The 20789-nt window shown below is 46.5% G+C and overlaps 1 non-coding gene across 1 annotated transcript; it reads right to left on the bottom strand.

The window, feature by feature from the left end:
* Positions 1-13992: 13992 nt before the first annotated feature.
* On the bottom strand, positions 13993-14064 carry TRNAW-CCA (transfer RNA tryptophan (anticodon CCA)). Its single transcript has one exon. It is a non-coding gene; the product is annotated as a tRNA-Trp (tRNA).
* Positions 14065-20789: the final 6725 nt, after the last annotated feature.

The raw sequence follows: 20789 nt of genomic DNA, 5'->3' as shown, positions 1-20789 counted from the left end.
GAAACTCTGGAGAGAGATTTTTGAGGTTAGGCTCACCATCCTTTGGAATTGGTTCCTGCTCCCTGGGGCATCTCCCTCTATCTCTACTCCTAGGAGGCTTATTCCTATGCAGTTAAGTCCTAGGGCCTCAAAAGTAATTCTTCTTTGCTTGAAACCTTTATTATTATCTTTAAAGATTTTACTTATTTATTTGAGAGATTGACTGAGAGAGATCATGAGAGGGGAGAAGGTCAGAGGGAGAAGCAGACTCCTTGCCGAGCTGGGAGCCCAATGCAAGACTTGATCCATGACACTAGGATCATGACCTGAGCCGAAGGAAGTCACTTAACCAACTGAGCGACCCAGGTGCCTGAAACCTTTATTATTTAGGCTAAATTAATCTCCACAGCTAGAAGACCATTCTTTAGAGTGCTGAGATCAGTCACTACATGCCACACCAGGACAAAACCAGGAGAGAATCAGGGCAGGGAACTACGAGTCTCACACCTGGTTCCAGACTGTGCAAAACTCCCATGAGACCCTAAAGCACACAACTGGCCATAAGGTGGCCGGCCTATATGATTACGGTAGCAGTAACTATAAGCAAGACTCCCAGCATTGCTTCATCCTTATTCATAAAGACAGGCAGTTGACAGATGCGGTCCTTACGCAGTTGATTCCCCACCTGCTCTTTTTTAAAGACCCTGAAAATGGGGGCACCTGGGTGGCTCAATTCATTAAGCATCTGCCTTCGGCTCAGGTCATGATCCCAGCGTCCTGGGATTAAGTCCCCCATCGGGCTCCCTGCTCAGTGGGGAGCCTGCTTCTCCCTCTGCCTGCCTCTCCCCCTGCTTGTGCTCTCTGTCTCTCTCTCTCTCTCTCTGACAAATAAGTATATAAAATAAAATATATAAAATAAAAAATAAATAAAATATATAAAATAAAAAAGTATATAAAATAAAAAATAATAAAGGCCCTGAAAATGTATAGACAGGGATTCCCTTGCGTGGCCAGAATGAGAACAAAAGACTTTGGTAATTAGACAGTAGTAACTGACAGACAAGATGGGTTCCCTCCTGTCAAGGGAGAAAAACTAAACTTTTAATCAGACTGAGTAACCATGAGGAACAAAACCAGTCAGCACAGACTAAGGTGACAGGGTGGCACAAAATTCAACAAAATTTGCAAAAGAAGAAAGAAAAAAGGACGCCCACAGCACATCTTGTTGAATGGCTGCCACAGCCTGAAACTGCCACCAGAGATATTAACTATCCTGCTTGTCTCTCGGCACCTGAAACTTGTGGTTTGTGCGTCTTTAACCCGGAGCCTAATCCTTCCCTTTTGAAGTGTATTCTCGGTGTGTAGACGAAGGCTCCATTTCCCAGTTTGCAAACTGCATGACAACAGAGGTTTTCCTTGCTTCTGACCAAATCCTTGCATTCCAGGGTGTGTGTGTGTGAGAGAGAGAGAGGAGTCAACTCCTTGCATTGGCCCCCAAATTACAGAAAGACCCCAAAACTCTGATAGAGCAAAGCACAGAGGGTAATGAATAACACACGGACCCCCCTCCCTTTTTTTTTTTCTCTGTGTCCCAAAAGTTCAGGTAAGGCTCTTGGTAGAGTGGTATGATTTAAGCCCAAAACCGATGGGAGGCGCTCAAGCTCCCTCGTCTCCGCACTCCCGCTCCCAGAATCCCCCTGTCGGCCACGCCTCCCCTGACCTCCTGGACTCCACTTCCCAGAGGGATTAGCGGCAACGGCGCTTCCGGGACGCCTTGTCGCTTAGAGCGAAATCTACGGACTCCGCTCGCCTCCCAGCCAGGGCAGGGAGAGGAGTACGCAGAGCGCCGGGGAGTGGGCCCGGGATGCGCCGGCAGGGTCCGCCCTTCCCCTGCGGGGGCCGGAATCTGAGAGCCTGGCCGGGGCTGCTGCGGGAGGCACGGGAGCCGCGCGCTTGGACCGGCGGGTCGCACCGCGCCTCGGGCCCAGCTTTCTCTTACCCCTGGACGCGCTGCGGACTCGGCTCCGGCCACAGGGCGGGTCCTCGCCGGGCTGCGCTCTGGAAAAGACAGGAGGGGCGGACGGAGTCGCTTTCTGGACTCGCGGAGCTGCGGGGAAACAAAAGGCTCGAGCCCGAGGCTCCGTCTGGAGTCGCATCTGCGCACTTGGAGGCGACCGCGCCAGGTCGGGGGTCCCTGCGGAAGGACTCCACTTCCCAGAGGGCTCGGGGACATCGGTGCCTGTCCTTTGTGAGGGCGTCTGCAGAGCGAGGGGAGAGAACTGCAGGCCTTCAGTACCGTCGTTAAGATGGAGATAATACCTTATCGGATAGGTCTCCTTTCTGAATAAAATGAGAACGTGTCGTTTAAAAGCGGCGTGGCGGGGCACCTGGGTGACTCAGTGCGTTAAAGCCTCTGCCTTCGGCTCGGGTCATGATCCCAGAGTTTTGGGATCGAGCCCCACATCGGGCTTTCTGCTCTGCAGGAAGCCTACTTCCTTCTCTCTCTCTCTCTCTCTCTCTCTCTCTCTCTCTCTGCCTACTTGTGATCTCTGTCTGTCAAATAAATAAATAAAACCTTAAAAAAAGAAAGAAAAAGAAACTCCAGTTCTTTACTTCAGAAACCAAAAGAAATCAATTGTCATGCCAGTCCAGATTACCATAGTCACCTGAATAGTCGATCCACGTCTAATCTTGCCTTTCTCAATGCATGCTATTCAAGACAGCCAAGATGAACGTTTAGAAATTGTGTGTTTTGTTTTTGTTTTTAAGATTTTACCTATATATTTGATACAGAGAGAGATCACAAGTAGGCAGAGAGGCGGGCTGAGAGAGAGGGGAAAGCAGGCTCCGCACTGAGCATGGAGCCCAAAGAGGGGCTGGATCCCAGGACCCTGAGATCATGACCAGAGCTGAAGGCAAAGGCTTAACCCACTGAGCCACCCAGGCGCCCCTAAAAATTAAAGTGTTCATGTCACTCTCCTCAGAACCCTTCAGCGACTTCCCTCTGCCCTGGAATAAGACATAAACTCAGCACAATTTATAAAACCCTGCTTGGGGGCACCGGGGTCGCTCAGTTGGTTGAGCCTCTGGTTCTCAGCCCGGGTCTTGATCGCAGGGTACTGAGTTCAAGCTCAGCACTGGGCTCCAAGATGAGCACAAAGCCTACGGAATTTTTTGTTAATTAGAGAAATGAAATAATAAAATACACATACCAGCTAAACTGCAAAATTCTAGTAAGGATGACTGAATTAACAACACTGCTTTCTGTCCTGTGCTGTGCAGATACCCACAATACTACTATTCATAAAGGCTTACAAAGATACTTAATACTATGACTAAAGGCACTTCTCAGCTTGAATCTGAAAATCCCAGGTAGGGAACACAGAGTTTATCAGCTACTCAGAAACCCGGAGTGCTTGTCACAGTATTATCACGAAAAGCTGACTTTGCTGTTACCCCTGATACTAATTTTTTAGAATCAGTTTTTTTACATTTTCGTATATCTGTTATCCAGAAGTGCCTTATATTTGTTGTTGGCCACATGCCTCTAGTCTGTAGTCATCACGTCTGTGCCAGTACACAGGTATGTCAGAATGAGTTTCAACGAAAGAACGCAGACAATAATGGAGCATACTTAAGAATTGTCATTATTTTTATTCATGTTTTCTCAATTATTACTAAAATGGTAACTTTATTATTATGTTTTTAAATATTTTATTATTTTGTCAGAGAGAGAGAGAGAGAGAGAGTGAGCACAGGCAGACAGAGTGGCAGGCAGAGTCAGAGGGAGAAGCAGGCTCCCCGTGGAGCAAGGAGCCCGATGTGGGACTCCATCCCAGGACGGTGGGATCATGACCTGAGCCGAAGGCAGCCGCTCAACCAACTGAGCCACCCAGGCGTCTCTAAAATGGTAACTTTAAATGTCTCAGTAATTGAGGTCTTAATTTCTCTGGGTATAAGCTGACATGTTAATTACAAATTTCATTGACTTATAACCATAAAATAGACCTATACATTTCCCTTCTTTTCACTTATTGGCATTATTAGACCAAGCAAATTATAATTTTAAAGGAAGTGTTCAAAATTTTTATTATTAACTTGACTCAACATTTAGAGTATAGCATTGTTTATGTTGTTAAAATAAGTTTCAGTGTTGGGGCGCCTGGGTGGCTCAGTGGTTAAGCCGCTGCCTTCGGCTCAGGTCATGATCTCGGGGTCCTGGGATCGAGTCCCGCATCGGGCTCTCTGCTCAGCAGGGAGCCTGCTTCCTCCTCTCTCTCTCTCTCTGCCTGCCTCTCTGCCTACTTGTGATTTCTCTCTGTCGAATAAATAAATAAAATCTTTAAAAAAAATAAAATAAAATAAGTTTCAGTGTTTACATACTCTGGATTCAGACTTCTTTTTGGTCATTTTCCTCATAAAATGAATAGATTATAGAAATGTATTATTTCTAATTGATAATTTTAAAATATGACACTACCATATCAACATGCATGAAGAAAAGGCCAAAGAAATGTTCAGGCAAAAGTAATATCACTTTAAATATTTTCATTATTGTTATTATTATTAAGATTTTACGTATTTGACAGAGAGCACAAGCAGGGGGAGCAGGGGAGGGAGAAGCAGGCTCTCCACTGAGCAGAGAGCTCGACTGGGTTCAATCCCAAGACCCTGGGATCATGACCTGAGCTCAAGGCAGACACCTAACTGACTGAGCCACCTAATAACCCCAAATATTTTCATTATTAGAAAAGAAAGCGAAAAAAATGAACTGACTAAATATTTTACATTTTGGGAAACAAAACAAAAATTTTAAGGACTCAAGAGAAAGAAAGTAATGAAACGTAATCAATTCAAAAATAAAAGAGCAAATAATACTTGAAGTAAGTTAAATAAATTCTGGAAACTGTGTTTTAAGAAGCAGTAAGTGAAATTATATATGGGGGAAAAAATGAACTATGTGGAAAAATGAATTTATCACTGAAGACACCATACCCAGTGATAGTCAATAAATCAGAAATTTAAAATGAAGTAATAGGGTGCCTGGGTGGCTCAGCGGGTTAAAGCCTCTGCCTTCGGCTCAGATCATGATCCCGGGGTTCTGGGATCAAGCCCCACGTCGGACTTTCTGCTCAGCAGGGAGTATGCTTCTCTCTCTCTCTCTCTCTCTCTGCCTGCCTCTCTGCCTACTTGTGATTTCTGTCAAATAAATAAACAAAATCTTTAAAAAAAATAAAATAAAATGAAGTAATAAAAATAAGGTAATGAGAAATAGGCCATCAGGGTTTAAGCTGGACATCCATCCTGGAGAGGTCTGGCCTATTTTCAGTTGACCCAGTTATGTTCCAGCCCCTCAGTGCTCCTAGTGGAAACATGCGGTGTTCATCAGGGCTCCTCCTCCACGGTGGACCTTGGACTCTGTTGTCCCTCTACTCCAAGAGGTTGCTGGTAGCTCTTTTCAGTGTTTCAACCTCTTAACTACCACTTGTTTTGTAATCAGCAATCATCTTAGAAGAGTGGACTAAATGTAGAGCTCCCCTCTTTTGCCTCGCCCTGATCCTCTGCAAATTTTCATTGCCTGGGTACCTCTCTGATGCCTTCAAACGTGTGTGTGTTTTATTTTATGTAGTTTCTCTAGTTGTTCTTCATGGGGCTGGTCCAAACCCCTAGTCGAGCATAAATAGAACTCAGTTTAGTCATCTTTGAATATCAACAGATCTTTCAGGGCCCACTCTTTATATAAAACACTTGTTTTGATGGATTGTGTTTGACTCATCTTGTTTATCTGAGCACTATTTATTTATTTATTTATTTATTTAAAAAGATTTTATTCATTTATTTGACAGAGAGAGATCACAAGTAGGCAGAGAGGCAGGCTGGCCGGTGGGACTGGGAGGAACGCAAGCTCCCTGCCAAGCAGAGAGCCCGATAAGGTGCTTGATCCCAGGACCCTGGGATCACGGCCTGATCCGAAGGCAGAGGCTCAACCCACTGAGGCACCCAGCCACCCCAATGAGCACTATATATATATATATGGTGACAGAATTCTCCCCTTAATGAGAACTGAGGTCATCATATCTGTTTATATTAACTGTTGAGTCATGTAGGTACGCAAGCAGGTTGGGAATGACGTATGGCCTTGAGCCTGAAGAAGTCTTTCTGCACTGCCTTTCAACCTCTAATTTTGTTGAAACGCCAAACCCTTGGATCAGCTTTGCTAAATCTAAATAGAACAGGGAGCATTTAGAGGTACTTGATTGGCTCAGTCTGTAAAGCAGGTGATCAAGAAGTCATGAGTTCAAACCCCACGTTGGGCCTAGAAATTACTTTTTAAAAAAGCATTTAACAAATATTAGCTGTTATTAGTTGTTATTATCTTGAGAGGAGCAAGTGCTTCCATTTTATCCCCTGTAGTACAAACACCTTAACATCTTTTTCTCTAAATTCCAGAATTTTTAAATTTCCTTAGAACATATCATGTCTGTGTATTCTTACCAAAAAAAAAAAAAAATAAGTTTTTTTTAAAATATTTTATTTATTGGGGCACCTGGGTGGCTCAGTGGTTTAAAGCCTCTGCCTTCGGCTCAGGTCGTGATCCCAGTGTCTTGGGATCGAGCCCCGCATCGGGCTCTCTGCTCAGCAGGGAGCCTGCTTCCTCCTCTCTCTGTCTGCCTCTCTGCCTCCTTGTGATCTCTGTCTCTCAAATAAATAAAAAAAAAAAAAAAAAAAAAAAAAAAAATATTTTATTTATTTATTTGACAGAGATCACAAGTAGGCAGAGAGGCAGGCAGAGAGAGAGAGAGAGAGCAGGAAGCAGGCTCCCTGCAGAGCAGAGAGCCCGATGTGAGGCTCGATCCCAAGACCCTGGGATCATGACCCGAGCCGAAGGCAGAGGCTTTAACCCACTGAGCCACCCAGGTGCCCCAAGCTAAGTTTTATCATGAAAAAACAATCAGAGAAACCCAACCGAGGATCTTCCTAAAAACAATGGACCTCCATTCTTCAAACACATCAATGTTGGGGGGGCACATGGGTGGCTCAGTCAGTTAAGTGTCTGACTCCAGTTTGGCTCAGGTCATGATCTCAAGGTCACGGGATTGAGATGCTCAGCATGGAGCCTGCTTGTCCTATCTCTCTGCTCCTCCTCCCACTCAAGTTCTCTCTCTCAAATAAATAAATAAAATATTAAAAACAAAAACAGGGGCACCTGGGTGTCTTAGTTGGTTGGGTGTCTGCCTTCAGCTCAGGCCATGATCTCAGGGTCCTGGGATCGAGCCCCTCATTGGGCTCCCTGTGAGCAGGGAGCCTCCTACTTCCTCTCCCTCTGCTGCGCCCTCTCTGTATGTCAAATAAATGAATGGAGTCTTTAAAAAAAGAAAACCAAGGGGCATCTGGGTGGCTCAGTGGGTTAAAGCCTCTGCCTTCAGCTCAGGTCATGATCCCAGGGTCCTGGGATCTAGCCCTCTATAGGGCTCTCTGCTCGGCGGGGAGCCTGCTTCCCACCCCCTACACCTGCCTGCCTCTCTGCCCACTTGTGATCTCTGTCTGTCAAATAAATAAATAAAATCTTTAAAAAAATAAATATCATGAAACACAAAGGCAGGCTGAGAAATGTACCAGATCAAAGGAAACTAAAAACACCTGAAAATTAAATGTGATGCATAATCTTGGATTAGATGATGAATTAGAAAAAAATTTTATAAAATACATTACTGGGACAATTTTTAAAATCTAAATATGTTGTATATAATAGATATTTTTATTGTATTAATGTTTAATTTGCAGGATTTGATCATTTTACAGAGGTTATATAAGAGAATGCTTCTGTTCTTTTGCATAATACATGCTAAAATTTAGTGTAATGCATAGTAAAATGTTTAGGAGTTAAGGGCCATGATGTTGCAACTTACTCTCCAATGATTTGCAAAAATGATAATAATAGCACAAATAATATGTATATATGTATTTGGACTTATATACCTATATTTAAAAAATGTGGCAGAATTTTTTTTAAAAAAGTAACTCTAAGTGGGGAGAGTATGAGAATCCAAATACTATTCTTGGGGCGCCTGGGTGGCTCAGTGGGTTGGGCCGCTGCCTTCGGCTCAGGTCATGATCTCGGAGGCCTGGGATCGAGCCCTGCATCGGGCTCTCTGCTCAGCGGGGAGCCTGCTTCCTCCTCTCTCTCTGCCTGCCTCTGCCTGCTTGTGATCTCTGTCTGTCAAATAAATAAATAAAATCTTTTAAAAAAAACAAAAAAACAAATACTATTCTTGCAACTTTTCTCTACGCTTGAATTACATTTAAAAAGTATATATACTATATATATACTATAATTCTAAAGTAATATATACCTATTAAAATATATATACCTATAATCCTAAAGTAAAATAAAACTGCTATACTTGAGATTACCAAGAATTTCTATTAACTTCTGTGAATAGGACATCTTACATCTTTGCAGGCTTCACAATATTTGCTTGAAAATGAACATTTAGAGGGGCACCTGGATGGCTCAGCCAGTTGGGCGTCTGACTCTTGATTTCGGCTCAGGTCATAATCTCAGGGTCATGAGCTCAAGCCCTGCGTCAGGCTGCTTGCTCAGTGGGGAGTCCGCTTGAGATTCTCTCCCTCCCTCTGGCGCTCCCCAGCCCTGCTCTCTCACTCTAAAAATAAATAAATAAATATTTAAGAAAAAAGAAAATGAGGGGCTCCTGGGTGGCTCAGTGGATTAAGCCGCTGCCTTCGGCTCAGGTCATGATCTCAGTGTCCTGGGATCGAGCCCCGCATCGGGCTCTTTGCTCAGCGGGAGCCTGCTTCCTCCTCTCTCTCTGCCTGACTCTCCGCCTACTTGTGATCTTTCTCTCTGTCAAATAAATTAATAAAATCTTTAAAAAAAGAAAATGAACATTTTGAATATTAGAATGTGTTAGCTTTGGGGTTTTGTTGTTGTTGCTTGCTGTAGGTTGTAGCTGATTGTTTAGAGACATTTCTAAACTAATTTTGTAAAGTCTGTATTCTGGGTCGGATGGTTTCTGAAGCCTCTTGTTTCCTTAGCGGGCATGCAGCTAGCGTTTTGACAGAGATTTTCTTGAAGGCTAGGAGCTAAAAAGAGAGGGAGAGAAACTCTCCCCCGTTTTTCCACGTTGGCTTTGTACTCATTTGAGACACTCAGCCAGACCATTTACAACTCTACCTTAGCCTTCACTTTCTGCTTGCCCTGAGCCTAGACATCAGCCAGAAGTGGAAGTTTAGGGCCTTCTTGGACTTTTGTGAGCATGTATCTAGAGTAGGATCTAGAGGACTCAAATAGAGACGGAAAGTAGATGGATAGTTGCCAGGAGCCAGGGAGAGGGGAATGGAGAGTTAGTGTTTAATGGGAACAGAGATTCAGTTTTGCACGATGCAGAGTTCTGTGCATATATGGCTGTGATGACTGCACAATGTGAATGTACTTAACGCACTGAGCTGCATACCCAAAAATGGTCCCAATGGTAAATTGTATGTTATGTGTATTTTACCACAATTAAAATATTATTGATGTTAATTACTGAGATTCGGGGCATCCTCTTAAATTTTGCTCCCCAGGCTCACGCTAGTGGGTTTGCATTCTCAGTCCTGTCTCAGTGAGACAGACAGATGACTGGTCCAGAACCCTGAAAGCTGCATCCCCAGTTTTGTTTCTTATCTGTTAGCGGCTGAAGTATCCTAGAGGAGCCAGGAGCCCCTGATGTACCTAAAGAATGTGGAGGAGCTTTGTGGAGTCCCTGTATGTTAGTCCCAGGGCTCAGTTCCAGAAAGCACACGTTCCTGTACCTCAGTAGATCAGAGACGAGTGAGGGTCAGACGGCCAGCGACCCTGAACAGAAAGCAGCTGCGTGTCCCCAGTTGTGCCCCCTTGGGCTGGATAAGATGCACCAGGGCCCTCCCATACCATGCACAGCAGAAACAAGCAGAGGCTAAAGGACACCTTGGAACCTACTCCCTGCCTGATGGTTCAGAGACTCAGCCAATAAACCAGTTGGCCACTTCTGGAAGTCCTTGAAAAAAATGAGCAGTTTCATATTGTTCGTGGCTGGAATTAAGATGCATTTGTTCTTCTCTGAGTCTTGGGAATGACAAAGTCACTTCTGTGCCTCTTCCACTCCTCTGGTGTGCAGAGCCTTTGGAAAAGGGAAAAATCCAGCTGGGTTGGCCTCAGAGGAGGAACCACATCCACCACAGTAAATGGACTCCCACCTAAGGCCCAGATGTCTCTTTTTGGAGGTTTTAATGAGAGAAACCTCTATGCCCTTACACCCAGAAATCTCTCTTGGGGGAAAAAATGTTTGACTTAATTGTTTTGCAAATTTTAATTTTTTTTTTCAACTTCTCTTATATTGGAAGAACTAATAAAGAATTCTTTGGATATTCTGGAAAAGAAACCAATTCAAACAAAGGTGAAATTGGGGAGGCTGGCTGGCTCAGCTGTGGAACATGTGACTCTTGAGCTCAGGGTTGTGAGTTCAAACCCCACACTGGACATAGAGACTACTTTAAAAAAAAAAAAAAAAAAAAAAAAAGGAAGAAATGGATGTCCCGTACCTGGAAATATGGAATGAATGGATAATATTTAATGTAAACCAAGAACCTGACAAGGGAACACTGGTTGCAGATCCCCTCTAAACCAGCTCTACAGACATTTAAATGAGAAACACTTTGGGCTCTCTACTGGGGTAGCCAAGTTTTGCAACATTTTTCTTTCTTGCTTGAGGTTTCTTCCTTTCTCCTCTCCTCCTTTCCCTCCATAAAGCTGTTTTTAAAATACACATTAATGGGGCACGTGGGTGGCTCAGTGGGTTAAGCCTCTGCCTTTGGCTTGGGTCCTGATCTCAGGGTCCTGGGTTCAGGCTCTCTGCTCGTTGGGAGGCCTGCTTCCCCCCCTCTCTTTGCCTATCTCTCTACCTACTTGTGATCTCTCTCTCTCTCTATCAAATAAATAAATAGAATCTTTTAAAATAAATAAATAAATAAATAAATAAAATACACATTAAGGGCACCTGGCTGGCTCAGTGGGTAGAGCTGGTGACCCTTCATGTCAGGGTTGTTATTATAACATATTTTAGGGATGTCTGGCTGGCTTAGTAGTAGAGCATGGGACTCCTGATCTTAGGGTCATGAGTTCAAGCCCTGCATTGGGTGTGGAGCCTACTTAAAAAGTTAATCAATAATATATTTTACTCTTTAAGAGAGAGAAAAAAAGTAGGCACCTGGGTGGCTCAGTGGGTTAAAGCCTCTGCCTATAGCTCAGGTCATGATCCCAGAGTCCTGGGATTGAGCTCCACATCAGGCTCTCTGCTCAGCAGGGAGCCTGCTTCCCCCCTCTCTCTCTCTGCCTGCTTCTCTGCCTGCCTCTCTGCCTGTCAAATAAATAAAAATATTTTAAAAAACAATAAAATAAAATAGAGCAAACAAACCACACCGTCACGCTCATAGGTGTAATTCAAAGACACCCCTGTGTTAAGGTCTGGAAGAAAGAGACACCCCATCCCCATCACGTGACCTCCTCGTCTATGGCCCTTTGTGTTCTGCCTGTCACCTGTCCAAATCTTTTCACATATATAAAGAGGCTGGTATCTCCCTGAAAGGTGGGTCTGTTTTGTTCTCTGGCCTGTCCCAAGCCCTTAGAATGGTGCTTGTATATCCTGGAACGTCTTGTGTGCGAGTTATGTTATTACGATTATGCAAATATTTAGAAAATAAATTCGGAAAAGTACTCTCAGAGTGACTGCGAAGAGAAAAACTTCAGAAGTGAAGCAACCTGTCCAGAATCCAGATTTCCATAGCAGAGCTCAAGTTTGTCTTTACAGAAGGCCCAGGATCGTCTGGGCTAGGCTCGGGAATTTAGGGAAAGGAGGGATGGTCAAGCTTGACCAGTCCGTCTCTGGGAGGATGACCTGGGGAGTCAATCCTGCAGGTCCCTTCTAGGAATGTGAACTTAGGGAGAGAGAGAGACCACAGATCAGGTCCCCAGGACACGTTTATGTCCTCCACGTAGGCCTTCGGCTCCAGCTAAGATCCCAGCAGGCTCCCAGAGGCGCTCCTGGGGGAACGACTGACTTTCAGCAGCGTTTCCTTGTGTCTGCTCCCCGGCGCAGTCCCTGGGTAAGTAGTTTCCCCCGGCGCCCGCCCGTTCAGAGGACGCTTGTCTATCAAAGGAACGCTCCCTCTCCCACCTCACATTCCTTCTGAGTAAAATCTGTTCTTGGACGTGCTGGAGCCTGAAATCCTGCAGAAGAGGCGGGACCAGCAGCGCTGCGGGGAAGGACTCCCGCCGCCCCTCATAATCTTCTGGGAGGGGCGGGATGTTTCTGAATGGTGAAGGCAAGTACTTCCCTGAGGCATCCTCCCCTCCTGTTTACCGACTGTTTCGCCTTACTTGGTCCATCTCCTAACGAAAGGACCAGAAGCCCAGAGAATTCCCAAACCCAGAGAATCCCAAATCGTCTGGCTGCCTGGATAGCAATCGTTGAACTGTGAAACTGAAAAGTGAGTAATGACCCTATGTTAAATACACAAGAAGGATCTGGAGCTTGTGACCGTGACCCCACAGTAACACATCTGACTGGTGCAGAAGGTTGCACCTTCGCATCTCTTTGGCTTCAAAGCAGGTGCTTTGTTGTAGATTCCAGGATTTCATCAATCACTGAGATCTTTAAAAAGCAGGCCTACAGGGCGGACTGGCTGGCTGGGGTGGATAGGGCTGGGACTCTTGATCTCTGGATCCTCAGATTAAGCCTCACGTTGGGTATAGACAGTGCTCTTTAAAAAATAAAAGAAAGAAAGAAAAGTATTGGGGTGCCTGGGTGGCTCAGTGGGTTAAAGCCTCTGCCTTCAACTCGGGTTGTGATCCAGGGTCCTGGGATCGAGCCCGCCCCCCGCCGAGCAGAGAACCCGGGGGCGGGGCTCCGGGCTCTCTGCTCGGCTGGGGGCCTGCTTCCTTCTCTCTCGGTCTCTCTGCCTACTTGTGATCTCTGTCAAATAAATAAATAAAATCTTTTTAAAAAATACATCTGTAGACGATTTTTTTTTTTTTTAAGCTCAGCGAAGGACAAACTTTTTTTTTTTTTTCCTCACTGTAGCACATACCCTCCCCAATAAGGGACAAACTTTTACAGTGACTTTTAAACAAGTGAGGTTGATGCGATGAAAACTTAATCCTGGTCAATCCACCACATCTTCATTTCTGCTGGCCTGTGTTTACCCTCGCTCTCAGGTCAGGGTAACTAGTTTGTGTCTGAAACTGGATTGTTTCAAATCCCTATTGGAGGGATGCATTTAAATGAATCTTAAATTGGGGCGCATGGCTGGCTCAGTCCCTGCTCATGTGACCCTTGATCTCGGGGTCGTGAATTCAAACACTGGGCATGGAGCCTACTTTTAAAAAAATAAAATAAAATAAAAATAAATCCTAAATTAAAAAGTGGTAAATGCCAGGGTAATTTCCGCTTTCAGAAAGTTCAAGAATGGCATCTTCGACATAACAAATTTCTAATCAAGCTCACAGTATCTTCTTTAACCACAATGTTCAGCCCCCTCCCCTTTTTTTAAGATTTTATTTATTTATTTTAAAGAGAGAGACAGCATGAGTGGGAGGGCAGAGATGGAGGGAGAGAATGACTCCACGCTGAGATAGGAGCCCCACGCGGGACTCGATGCCAGGACCCCGAGATCATGACCTCAGCTGAAACCGATTCTGCCACCCAGGCTCCCCTGCTCAGGCGCCTTTGACAGTAAGTGCAAACCAGGAAAACTCCGGGAGTGGGGGTGGGGGAGAATTGGGAAACCGACATCTCCCTCAAGGTCACACAAATATCGACCAGGGATATTGTGCCATGTCCGTCTAGCGACCCAATAAAAAAAAGCAAAAAACTTGTTAACAAAGTCACCTCGTGCCCTCTTTTAATATCCTATCTGAAGCATCATCCTGATAAGAATACGAACTGAAAGGTCTAAACAGAAAAGCCTCAGCGGTGACCCCGACGTGATTCGAACACGCAACCTTCTGATCTGGAGTCAGACGCGCTACCGTTGCGCCACGAGGTCCTGCAAGCCGGCCCGTTTGTTGTCATTTAAACGACGTCCATCGCAGCAGGTGTCAGGTGCAGCGTTTACTAAGTTTTTTTTACGCCGCCTGTATTGTGACTTGGAATCGACTCTGAGATCCTTGCCCCTCCTAAAACGGGGCTAATGAAAGCAAAATATAAATGTGAATGAAGCAAGCAGGGAGCTCAGGGCGCGGGAGGGTCCTCGCGCTCGGGATTCGGGAAACCCTCCTCCCCAGGGCTTTTAGGAAGCTAAGTATGGGAAGCGTCTGGAAAATGTCAGTTGCAACTCCCAGGGAAAGCAGGAGTGGGGGCGTCTGGGATCCAAGATCTCAGCACGAGAAGCACCATGGGGATTTGCACCCCGGTAACGCCTGGGGAGGAAAACTACTTCCACTTTCCAAAAGGAGCACTTAGAAGTTTTTTTTTTGTTTGTTTGTTTTTGTTTTTGTTTTTTTTACTTTTTGCTTAAACACACACACACACACACACACACACACACACACACACTCATTCATTGTAGAAACCTCATCAGACAGGAAAGCAAACAAAAAACTAGGGTAAGGAGTGTCGAGCACCTGCGGACACCAGGCTCTGTACATGTTGCCACCTGATGTGATCTCTTGGGTTAAAGAGCAACGGGTAGTGGAGGATAGAGTAATGCTTCATGGTTGGGATGTGCAGTGTGACTGTGGATAATAGGATTTTGGTAGCAGCGCCCTTTTCACTGATGGCGCTGAGTGAACGGAGAAGACCTGACACCAGGGAGATTCTGGATCCAGGAGCCATGTGACGGCCAGGTGTCCCCGCCCTGGGCATCATACAGGCTTCCTGGGTGAAATACCAAGACTGATCTTGCCTCATCATTGCTGGTATAAGGAGAAACCTTCCACTTCTGAGTTTTAGGACTTGCGGCACACAATGTCGATTTTGAGTTGGGATCAAAGAATAGTTTATGGATAGTTCCTCATTCCTCCATCATAGGCATACCCAGTCAGGACTAGCACTGTTTGGGGACGCTTTAGATTGAAGATTTGGGGTCTCCGGTTCAAGACTGCCTTTCAGCATGGGTATTACTTTTTGCCTATGTATCCAGGCCTCCTGGAGGACAATGAGAAGGTCTCATTCCGTTTATGAAAGAGCACCGACAGCAAAGCTTCTACTGAAGATGCTGCAGTGGATTTGCTATAGTGACAGAAGAACCAGCCTTTACTCTGCTGGCATTTCTCAGAGCTTGGACTCAGCCACTCAAAGGTGGCATCAAGAAGAGAAGTGCCAGGGTGCCTGGGTGGCTCAGTGTTTTAAACCATTGCCTTCAACTCAGGTCATAATCTCAGAGTCCTGGGATCGAGCCCCAATTCGGGACTCTCTGTTTCAGCGGGGAGCCTGCTTCCCCTGCTTCTCTGCCTACTTGTGATCTCCCTGTCAAATAAATAAATAAAATCTTAAAAAAGAAGGAAAGTACCTTTCTATTGTTTCAATAACATACTGTATTTTTCAAATACAGCAAGTGATACTAATTTTAAACTGAGGAGATAGAGTTATGAGATGTAAAAGATATATAGATCTATATCTTTTTAATGGGAATTGATTTTAAAGTAACAGAACAATAGGGGCACCTGGCTGGCTCAGCGGATAGAGTGCGCAACTCCTGATCTCAAGGCTGTTAAGTTCGAGCCCCACATTGGGAAGAGATTACTTAAAGATAAAATCTTTTAAAAGTTAACAACAGTAAAGTGAACATCTCCAAGACACAAAATTGGGGATCATCTCTCCATCTAAAATGAAGGATTGTCTCCAAGCTCTACCCCAAGTGTTTGGATTTCTGTTTGCCCCAGGGAGACCCCTAACACTAAATGCCCTCTTAGGAAGGGACCACCTACTGGGCATGAAGCTGCCAAGCACCTTGACAGCTCACTTTGACAGCTCTTTGTGGCCTCAGACGATTCAGGGGTATTGGTGGCAGAAACGCAATACTCTTTCTTTCATTCTCCAGTAGTCTTATGTTAAAAGAAGAGGGAAAAGGGCAAATGTGTTAAAAAAAAAATTCTCTTTTACTGAACAATCACAATGGAAAACTGCTACCATTGGTTTCTCAAAAAACTGCATTTTTTAAATAAAGATTTTATTTATTTATTTATTTATTTGATGGCGAGAGATCAGAAGTAGGCAGAGAGGCAGGCAGAGAGAGAGGGGGAAGCAGGCTCCTCGCCGAGCAAAGAGCCCGATGTGGGCTCAATGCGGGGCTCCATCCCAGGACCCTGGGACCATGGCCCGAGCTGAAGGCTGAGGCTTTAACCCACTGAGCCAACCAGGGGCCCCAAAAAACTGTATTTTTATTGGAACAAAGCCACAGTACCTTCCTGGGCCTGGCCTGGGAAGGCTGGGCTCTGCCATGTGCCAAGCAGCTTGGTGCCTGCTCCTATGGTTGAGTTTTGGGGAGGGTTTTTGGAACAGACATGATGCAATTTGAATATCGCTCAGATTTAAATTGTACACCTTGTCCTAAAATGTCATTGAAGTAGGGACCTCTAGACACATAGCCCAACCCTTGCCACCACCACCAACCCCACCAAGAACTCAGACTTGACCTTGATGCTTACATGCCAGGACAAGACATCTTGCCTTGTTCCTGATGTTATGGAGAAAGCATCCAGTCTTTCACCTTGATGTATGATGTGGCTTTAGGTTTTCATAGTTTACATGAAAAACTAGATATTCTCCCTTAGCGAAGGGCAGTGTCTATGGGTCTTGAAGACTTTGGGATCAATTTTCAGGAGTTTTCTGGGAATTCAATACAAGCTTACTTTATCTTTTTTAAGATGTTATCTATTTATTTGACAGAGAGGGAACAGAAGCAGGGGAAGTGGGAGAGGGAGAAACAGGCTTCCCCACTGAGCAGGGAGCCCAACTCAGGGTTCCATCCCAGGACCCTGGGAGCAGGTCCTGAGCCGAAGGCAGCCGCTTAAAGACTGAGCCACCTAGGCGCCCCACATCCATCAGCTTTGATGGAGAAGGAAAGATGCTGCGTGAGCCTGAGCACGTAGCATTTCCTTTCTTTTTCTTTCTCCTCCTCTTGCAGACCCAGAATGTCTAACCACAGTGCTCATTAGGGCTCTGATTTTGTTGTTGTTGTTGTTGTTTTAAGATTCTACCTACACTTTCCTCTCCAGTTTATGCCACATGCAGCGAGGACCTGTCATGATTCAACCTCTTCAAGGTCGGTCCAGCCCCTTGCCCACCTGACCCCTCTTATTCTCTGGATTGGGAAGAGGTCTGCATCTTTCTCACTCTGGTGTTCTCCAAACAGACTACTGCGGACAGCACTTTCATAACCTGGCTTCAGTTTCCCTTGTCAGCCAAGTTCTCTGAGATGTCACATAACGCTGGGTCATTGGCTCATACGGGTCTTCATGCTGGTGATGCCCTTCTCCTGGTCACTACTCCACTAGCTGGTATTTCCTTCCAAAGCCAGTGGGGCTCAGCGTGGTGTTTCCCTGATTTTTCTTTGGCTTCTTCAAGGGTAGAGGAAATACACAGGGCTGAGAAGATGGAACCCAAAGTCTGTGCCTGAGACTCAGAAGAGGAGCAACGGGCCAGAGTGGTCCCCTCTGTAGAGTCAGTTTTAAAGGGCTCCAGAAAAGAAGGGACCAGCAGGACAGAACCTGGAGGGCTTGGCTGGCCGGCAAGACTGTGTCCAGTACAGGCTCTGGTGACCTGGGTTTTTATCTCCTACCCCAACCCCCAGTCCTCCGCTGAGGCCCAGGGCAGGTCACAATGGGACTTAGTGTTAGTCCCCATCCTCAACTGACTCTCACAGAGAAGTCATCCTTGGCGGGAAAATAGAGGCTAGTCCGCAGATTTGCAGTTCAGGACTCTCTGGACCTCCATCAGAGTTCTGCCTCTTTCCAGCCCTAACCTCCGCGCTCCTGCTCCCTCTTCCACGCCCAGAGGACGATGCGGGCAGCACGGAGACCTGAGGGAACTTAACGGGCCTCAGGATCCTGCCACCGACAGCCGGTGCAGTGGCCTTCACCTTCCTCGCTCCTTGGTGGTTTTCGTGCAGTGCCCCTCCTGGTGCGCCCTTCAAGACTCCAAGACCAGGGGCGCCTGGCCCGCTCAGTCAGAGAAGCATGCGACTCCTGATCGTGAGTTCCAGCCCCACTTGGGTGTAGAGGTCACAAACACACAAACACATAAATAAACTTAAAAAGGAAAAGGAAAAGATTTCAAGACCAGCCAGGTGCGGAGGCAACATCGCTGTGCCCCTGTGCGATTGCTCCCTTCGCAGCGGAACCTCCTTCTCATCCTCAACTGGGGCGATTTGGGCCCACAGGGGACTGTCTGCTCCCCCTGTCCGCCCCGCATCTGGGAAAGGGAGAGAGGTAAGCAGCTGCGCCTTGCTGCGGTGAACACCCAAGTTCAGGGCTGTTAACACTCTTCCCCAGGCGGAGGGCGGCAGCTAAGTTCTCTTCCACCCTCCCCTCCCCAGCGCCGGGCCATGCCAGCCTCCCGGGAGCAGATCCCCGCAGTCCTCGGGTGGGAGCGCGCCCCCGGCCAGGCGCTAGCCCCAGCAGCAGTCGCGTCCGGCTCCCCTCGGCTCCTCCCAGGCTCCCTCCGGCCCCAGCAACCCCAGCCGGGCTCCTGCGGGCGTGAGAAGGAGCGCTGGGTGGAGTCCTCCAGGCGAATCTCCTGGATCCTTTCCTCGTCTGCATGGAAATGCTTTCGTGCGTCCTGCACCCTCTTCAAAGTTCAATTTTCGTTTCGGGCGCTTGTTGACCCTGGACGGCGTCTGGAGGTATAACTAAGGCTTAGACGGAGCTGACCTCCAGTTTTGGCCTGCTGATCCCAAGCAACCGGACTCCGGGAGACCCTTGCCCTTGCACCGAGGTCTCTAACTCCCGCCCTCCGGGAATGGACCTTCCTAGGTGGGATCTGAGCCCCCACCAGGGGCGCAGGAACCGGACAGAGCTTCCCGACCTAACGCAGGGCGCGGCGTGTTGTCCCCCCTACTCTCCCTCCTGAGTCCTGGTCTCTTTCACAGAGTTGATTGGTTTGTCCTCAGCGGGTGCCACGCCAGGTCCGAGGGTCTGATCGAAGGTCGCAGCTCGGAGGGGAGAGCCTGGGGGCGAACCGCGCTTGTCTTCTGGGGAGGCTCTGGAGCTGCTGCTGGCTCAAGGGAATTGGAAAGCAGGGGCTGGAGACCGCTGCGCGCGCGGCTCACCAGCACGAGGAAAGGAGCAGCTGGTGGCCGCTGCGTCCCCCCTTCCTCTTCCCCGGCTCCACCCCGCCACCTGGCACGCGTGGGGGACGCAAGCGTCGCCCGAGCCCACCGTGCAGACCTCCGGAGCCTGGAAGGCTCCAGATAGAGTCCGGAGGCGAGCGCCGTGATGACCACTCCCTCCGGCGGAGGGCTGAGGGCCAGAAGCCAGGATTTTATACATACTAAAGCCAAGGTTTCAGTTAATGAACGGCGTGGGGGAAGGCGGTGCCCCTTATTCCAGAGATACTTGTACTCCGCAGGACAGGAAGAGCTTCAAGTGCGTTCCCCTGCAGACACTATTAATACGTTTGCAGAAACCCAGGGACCAAGGAAAACGAGCCATGAAGGTAAGAACTGCGTTTTTATCGCAAAGCTTTGTGCTTTTCATCGTGGGAAGTCAGGATTGTTCCTGACAGTTACACTTCACAGCTCATCACAGATCGTTGGGCGGAGCTGACACTAAGCACTAAGCAGCTCTGTGGGGAATTGATGAAAATTTATATATATAAAAGAGTGAACTATCCTTCCATGATATATACATATATCAAATCATTATAGTGTATATCTTAAACTAATTCAGTGTTATAGGTCTGTCAAAAATAATCCATGTGCAGGAAAAAAAGAGAGAGAGAGAGAGCCTGTTCCACCGGTCTACTTGTACAAACACGTGCTCTCTAAGACAAGGCGTCCTTTTAGGGATAATCCCCATCCATATGAGGGAGGGCTTTGAGGTTTTCTCCTATAGATTTGTACATATTTTGTTAGATTTATACCTAGGTATTTAATAGTTTTGGGTGTTAATGTAAAAATGATACTGTGTTTTCTAAAAAGATTTTATTTATTAATTTGACAGAGATCAGAAGTAGGCAGAGAGAGAGAGTCCCCACAGAGCAGAGAGCCCAATGCGGGGCTCGATCCCAGGACCCCAGGATCATGACCTGAGCCGAAGGCAGAGGCTTTAACCCACGAGCCACCCAGGTGCTCCATACTGTGCTTTTAATTTCAAGTTCCATTGGTTCATTATATAGGAAAGCAGCTGACCTTTGTTTGTTAACCTTGTACCTGGACCTTCCTATTAATCACTTACTAGTTCCATGAATGTTGTTGATTCTTTCTGAATTTCTAGGTAATCATGTCATCTGCGAATAATGACAGTTTTACATCTTTCTTCCAAAGTCGTATACCTTGCCTTATTGCATTAACAAGAACTTCTGGTGCCATGTTGAAAGGGAGTGGTGAGAGGGGACATTCTTGCCTTGTTCCTGATCTTAGTGGGAAAGGTTCTAGTTTCCCTTCATTGAATATGATGTTGGCTGGAGAATTTTTTATACATAGTCTTATTCAAGTTGAGAAAGTTTCACCCTGTTCCTAGTTTACTGAGAGTTTTTTATCATGAGTGGGTGTTGGATTTTGTCCAACGCTCTGCTGTGTTTTTTTGGATCTGTCCTGCGTGTACACTACAC

Source organism: Mustela lutreola, chromosome 17, assembly GCF_030435805.1.
Source record: "Mustela lutreola isolate mMusLut2 chromosome 17, mMusLut2.pri, whole genome shotgun sequence".
NCBI lineage: Eukaryota > Metazoa > Chordata > Mammalia > Carnivora > Mustelidae > Mustela > Mustela lutreola.
Note: the sequence above shows the minus strand (reverse complement) of the source record. Positions and strands in the feature narration are given on the sequence as shown.